The sequence below is a fragment of the Notolabrus celidotus genome, chromosome 4 (genome assembly GCF_009762535.1).
Source record: "Notolabrus celidotus isolate fNotCel1 chromosome 4, fNotCel1.pri, whole genome shotgun sequence".
Classification (NCBI taxonomy): Eukaryota; Metazoa; Chordata; class Actinopteri; order Labriformes; family Labridae; genus Notolabrus; species Notolabrus celidotus.
Genome location: NC_048275.1, coordinates 7,557,260 through 7,563,599, shown reverse-complemented (window position 1 = coordinate 7,563,599; position 6,340 = coordinate 7,557,260). Strand labels below are relative to the sequence as shown.

Sequence of the window (6,340 nt, the reverse complement as noted above, 5' to 3'; positions counted from 1 at the left end):
ACTGTTTAGACGTGTATTTCTCCAGAGCATGAGTCCCTCCCTGTGTAAAATTATATGTAGTAATAAAGATTATACGTGGATCTGCTGCTCGTACAACATAAACGCTATGTTTACAGTTACAGCAGGCAAGCTCTTGATGTACAAGCGATAAAGTCTCCACTATAAGATGATGAAAGCCAAACAGGAATCATAACAGTATGTAAAAACATGGGTCCATTAAATTTAAGCATTTGTGTATTTATCTTCAAGCATTAAATCTGAATGGGATTCCCTGAGGTTGCAGGTTTAAAGCTGAGTTTAAACTGTAGGAACTTTCTTGAGGGACCAGAGACTCTTTGAGGTAGTTGATGCATTTCCACTGCAGAGACTGGGGTCTGAAAAACTGAGCAACAGTGAGACAAGAAGTGACCAGAGGCAGTCATGTCATATGGCAAAGGAGAAGTGGCATCTTTATGATGTTGAGCTGCAGTAGTGATGTAAAGTGGGATTGTGTTTACACTCTACACCATACTTTTAATACACATGAAAGACAGACGTGAGAAACTGATCTATTCCTTGATTATATATATATCACTATGTTGCATTTAATTGTGTAGTGGCACAATGATGGGATACCTCTAAAGGGTCCTGCACACCAGTCCAACAACCACCACTTACTGCTTTCATTGGCTATGCCACATGGAATGTCATCCCTAAATTAAGTGCTGCTTAAAAAACCCCAGAAACTTTTATTTTGACCACCGAAACCATCATTATGTTCACCATTTTACACCACTAAGCTCAGTCTTCAACCATTACATTTTCTCCCAGTTAACTGTCCCTTTTTTGTCCTCAATTTGACCCAGTCTGCTTTTAATGTCGATGAAGCTAAGAATACAGAGTATCACCAAGCTGGGTTTATTACCCGGCTTTCTAACTGATCTTCAGGTTGTGTAAGATGCTTGATTCTGATTGGTCAAAACCCCTTGATAATGGTTATTAACTTTCATTTATATGAGCAACACCAGAGGCAAACTGATCACACGTCATATCAAATCAATCTGTGGAAAAGAGTTCCGGCATATTTGGCTTCTGCTTGTTGACACCATAGACCGTGAGGTGAGGTAAAACTATTAGTTTCCGTTCCCATCAAAACAATGTGGCTAAAACACTATAGTTTCGGTTGGTATGCTAATGTGGCTGGCATTAGCTTTGCGTCAGGGTCCTGTTCCCATAACTACCTGTTAACCATGCATTATCCCTTACGTAACACCTCTTTAACCAGCTGTTTCAACTCATTCTTTAAGTCAAGTCAAGTCAAACTTTATTTATAAAGCACATTTAAAACAACCTCAGTTGACCAAAGTGTTGTACAGATATTAAAATACAATACAATCATACACAATATATAACAATAAATAAAAACAATAAAAGAATAGTAAGAGCTCAGTGAAAGAGTGAAAAAGTAAAAAGCCAAGGATTCTTGTTTGGCTGGGACTGAAAGCCAAGGAGAAAAGATGGGTTTTCAGCAGTGTTTTAAAGTGATCCACAGACTGTGCCGCTCTAACCTGGAAAGGTAGGCTGTTCCACAGCTTTGGGGCCGCTACTGAGAAGGCTCTGTCCCCTTGAGTAGAGAGTCTGGACCGAGGTACTGCCAGGAGCAGCTGGTTTGACGACCTAAGTGCTCTGCAAGTACTGTGAGGCTGTACAAGGTCTGATAAATAAGACGGTGCCATTTAACCATTTAAACACTTAAAAACAATTAATGACACCTTGAACTGGATCCTAAAGTTCACAGGCAGCCAGTGCAAAGATGCAAGGACAGGACTGATGTGATCACGCCGTTTCTTTCCAGTCAGCAGGCGGGCGGCTGCATTTTGGACGACTTATAGACGCAGCAATGCTGACTGTTTGAGACCAACAAACAAAGAGTTACAGTAACCTAAGCGTGATGTAAAAAAGGTGTGAATAACTCTCTCGAAATCATTAATTATGGGAAGATAAGCCTTTACTTTTGCTAATAGTCTTAGCTGAAAGAAGCTCGTTTTGACAATAGAGCGTATCTGCTTGTCAAACTTAAAGTCACTGTCCAAAATAACACCAAGGTTCCTTGCAAAAGGGTGACAGTAAGACTTAAGGGTGCCAATGGCGCTATCACAGCCATCCAACAGATTTTGTTGGCAAAATACAATAATCTCTGTTTTGTTTTTGTTCATGGAGAGAAAGTACAACTTCCATCCAAGATCGAACATCATTGAGGCAGTCTAGTAAGACCTGGACAGAGGATTGATCATTTGTTTTTAAAGGCAGATAGACTTGTACGTCATCAGCAAAACAATGAAATGAGACATTGTGCTTTCTGGATATGGATCCCAATGGTAACATATATATCGAAAAAGATATTCTTACAAGCTTTACACTTCTTTTTAGAAGTTATGGTCAAGATGCCTTTTTTTAAAATAAAATTGCTCTTTTTTTGTTTTAAAAAGGCAAAAAAAAAAAAGAAGAATTTTGAATATAGTCATGATTGAAAGAGCATGTGGTCATTATCACAGGCTGGTATAAGCAAAAGTAATCTCAATTTTGAAGCTACTTAAAAGCAGGGAATAGAGCACCGATTAAAATAATAATTCATCCTGAGGCAGAGGCGTATGTGTTTTGTTCATAAGTTGTGTTAACACCTGAAGGAACCTTTTAGTTCCCTTAAAACAGGGGTGTCAAACATGTGGCCCGCGGGCCAAAACCGGCCCGCCAGAGGTTCCAATCCGGCCCGCATAACGACTTTGCAAAGTGGAAAAATTACAGAGAAGACATTAACTGGAATTTTTCAACAAAAGTAACTACTATTTCAAATTTGTCCTCTGGGGGTCGCATACAATCATAATGCTGACGGAACGCCCTGAATGACACTTTTTTTCCTGGACTTTTTTTCTCAAAGTGAGAAATCAGATGACTTGCTGTTTGCATATTCCGTTTGAGATTCATAAAGACTCTTTAGAGCACTATAAGATGATCCACTAAATACTAACACTAGCACTACACCTCTGCATACAACACTGTCCAGCAAGCAAACTGTTAATGCTGAAGCTGAGGGGTCAAAAATAATAAACTTTACCTTGTTCATTATTATAATCTATCTGTTCTTCTGCAGTAAACATTACACTCTGTGTCAGGTGAATGGGTAACCTGTGTGTTTGGTGTGTTAGAGTAAAATATTCTGCCCCACTATTAGACTCATCATGGCAAAAAATACAACAGCTGTTTTTGTTTAAAGATAGTTCATTAAATGTGAACATTTTCAGAATGTACTTGTACTTTTTTGCACAAAACAAAGGGGAAAATGTAGAGTTGTTGTTATTTATAGGTTATTATGTTGTGATTTTGCTGGTCCGGCCCACTTCAGATCAACTTGGTCTGTATGTGGCCCCTGAACTGAAATGAGTTTGACACCCCTGCCCATGGCTGTGGGAAGTAGGGGTGCTGAGGGTGCTGCAGCTCCCCCGGTTGGAAAAGGCATCACACATTTTTTTCTGGATGCATAAATAAGCTGAAACAAATACATCAATTAACACAATAAATCAGTTTTTTTTATTGTATTATTTTCTGAAAATGTAATGCCTGAGGAAGATCTGAGAAATAATTATAGCAATTTTAAATAATTATTCATTTTAAAATAACCTGATGCATGGGCCCTGTGTGTGTGCCTGCTTAAGAACTAAACGTATTTGGATAAGTTCTGTTCAATGCACTTTACTGACTTTTGGGCCTGTTTTACCAGGTTTGGCTTGTATCCTCTTACTACAGCTTAAAGCCACTTCCCACGGCTCTGCCCCTGCCTTAAAATAAGCTCCTGGAACTTATATTCCCCATGCTTTTGGTGTAAACCCAACTAAACATTCGCGCCAATCCTCTGATGCCGCCGTTTCCCACCGTCCTGAACGCAGCACGCCTGAGTTCATTCCTGCAGTGTCCCGTAGTGGGACAGTCTGTCTGTGTGTGAACTCGGGAGGGGAAGCAGAGCTGTGCTGTTAAAACTCCCAGGATTTACACTCTGCCATTTTGAGGAAAACCGGCCGACATTAGACCAAGTCATGACCCGGATCAGAGGACTACATCTGTGAAACAGTGAGTGCTTCCTGACGCCTTGGTGCACCGGGTCTGTTTAGGGAACGCTGTGGTAGTCCAGGGAGTACTTTTAGTGTTCTGGTTTCACTCTTGGTAAATGTTAACTCTTAGTGTTGGAGCTGGATCATGAGAGGATGGTGTTTCCTGGGATGTGCGTAAAGTAGTCTGCAACAAAAAGTGACAACTCCACTCAGACACTCAAGAGTCCGCATCAAAACAAAGACTCAGATCTGACCCCCAGAAGTGGGCCTCTCTGGTCCGGGGTCCTGGGCCTGGCCGTGTTGTGGATGACAGCACGCTGGTTCTGTTTTCTTTCTCTCCTCTGGGTTGCCAAGAGTGAAAAAAAAAGTTGCTGTTTACGCCGGCAGCTCGTGCGTTTGGCGTTTTTCTGACCCCGCGCTGCAAGAATGTGACGTTACAGCAGAGACCCAGGTCTGATGTGGTTTAAAGACAAGGATTCATTAACATCAGCATGGAAACTATGACAGGAACTCGTGCTTTTATTTACCCTAGCTGCAAATGTGTGCGTAAAACTTTGGTTGAACTGTAGCTGCTGGTGCCACAAAATTACTAGACTAAAATAGGGGAGACTGGGGAGAGAAGTCACAAACCATAATGCCAATATTGACATGGTGGCCATTTTATTCTGACATCTCCTTTGGGTTGCTTAAAGCTGCTGTTGGTAGGAATGGTGTAAAAAATGTTACTTTTTTTCTGCTGGGTTTGGAGAAAAGGTCATAATGCCCATCTGTACTCATCAGAGTAATTTGAGACTATTGTGAAATCTCTGTGTTTTCCAATGCCTTTGTATCAAGCAATGCTATTATTCCCCTTGTTCCCGTTGTGACGGACCAATCAGAGCTAATCTCCAATCGTCTGTCCTGATTGGTTAAGAGGCGGCCCCTATTACGTCCTCCGATTGGTTATGAGCCAGGCACACGGCGATATGTGTTCGAGGCATAGACTGTATAACATATGGACGTAGTATCCGTGACGTCACCCATCTGTTTCTGAAAAGCTGTTTTGAAGCTAATCGGCGGCGGCAGCCATATTGCTTTTTTTCCCATTCATGTATATGTGACTTCCGGTACTTCCTGAGCCAGCCTCAAGTGGATCCTCGACGAACTGCAGTTTTTAACACTTCCGCATTGGACTCATATTTTTAGACCAGAGGTTGCCGCTTGGTTGGGGGGCTAAGAGGAAATCTGGTTGGGAGGGATAGTGTTGACATTCGAAGTCCCTCTCTCTGAACAGATGTTTACTCTGTGACAACAGCAGCTTTAAGTGCTGTTAAAATGTAATACAGTATTTAAAATGTTCATTATTTTCGGTCTTGCTGACTACTGGACTGAAAGGACAAAAAACCTGAGAGGACAGCTTGTTAAAATAATAATTATAATGATAATTGATTGGACTTAAATAGCGCTTTTTGAACAGGTAGGTCTTGAGGTGTTTTTTAAAGCTGGGGTTGGTAGTCAGATTTAGATACACTTTTTGTTATACTGGTTAAAATGATCTTTATGTCCCGATGGCAATCAATACATAATGTGTTCTTAAAAAAGAGTGAAAAAAAGCTGCTATCTACAAACTGGGAAAACACCAACCAATCACTGCCATCAGGAGCCAAATTATGAAACCAATCAAATCCCTTCCTGCCGTTCTGCCCGCCTCCTGCAAAGCGTACATTTCATGTTTGTTTGTGTTTTTAACTTTCACTATGATAATGTTTTGGGGTTTTCTTACCGCTGAGTGAGACATGAGTCCCGAGGAAATGCTACATTTAAATTCATGCTAGTTTTCCGTGACTACCAACCCTAGCTTTAAATAGTGCTTCTCTGGGTACTCAAAGAGGCTTTACATAAAGTTCGAAAAAATGTAAATAGAAAATAAACAAAACCAACACAGATGTGTGGAGGGAGTAGAGGTCATGCTTTTTTGAACAGGAAGGTCTTGAGGTAGTTTTTAATGAGTGAAGTGAGTCAGAGTTGCGGATGTGTGGAGGGAGAGAGTTCCAGAGAGTTGGTGCAGCGGGTGCACCCCAGGATGTGGTGCTTGGTCTTGGTGATTTGGAACAGGAGATTGGTATCGGATGATCTGAGGCGGCGAGATGGGGAGTGGCGTATGAAGAGGTTGGTCAGGTATGAGCAAACTACCTGACCGAGTGCAAAACAACTTCAAAACCAAGCTAACATTCACAAACTGCTTAAGCTAGCATTCAGCCACTTCCTAGCATTCA

The 6,340-nt window shown here is 41.2% G+C and overlaps 1 protein-coding gene across 1 annotated transcript in view; it reads left to right on the top strand.

Annotated features, from left to right (window-relative positions):
• Nucleotides 1-3,891: 3,891 nt before the first annotated feature.
• LOC117811428 (stonin-1) overlaps nt 3,892-6,340 on the top strand; it is a 21,277-nt gene continuing 18,828 nt past the window's right edge. The window contains exon 1 of the mRNA XM_034681690.1: nt 3,892-4,104. The gene's annotated coding sequence lies outside the window, so the exon portion shown is untranslated. The remainder of the gene's footprint in view (nt 4,105-6,340) is intronic.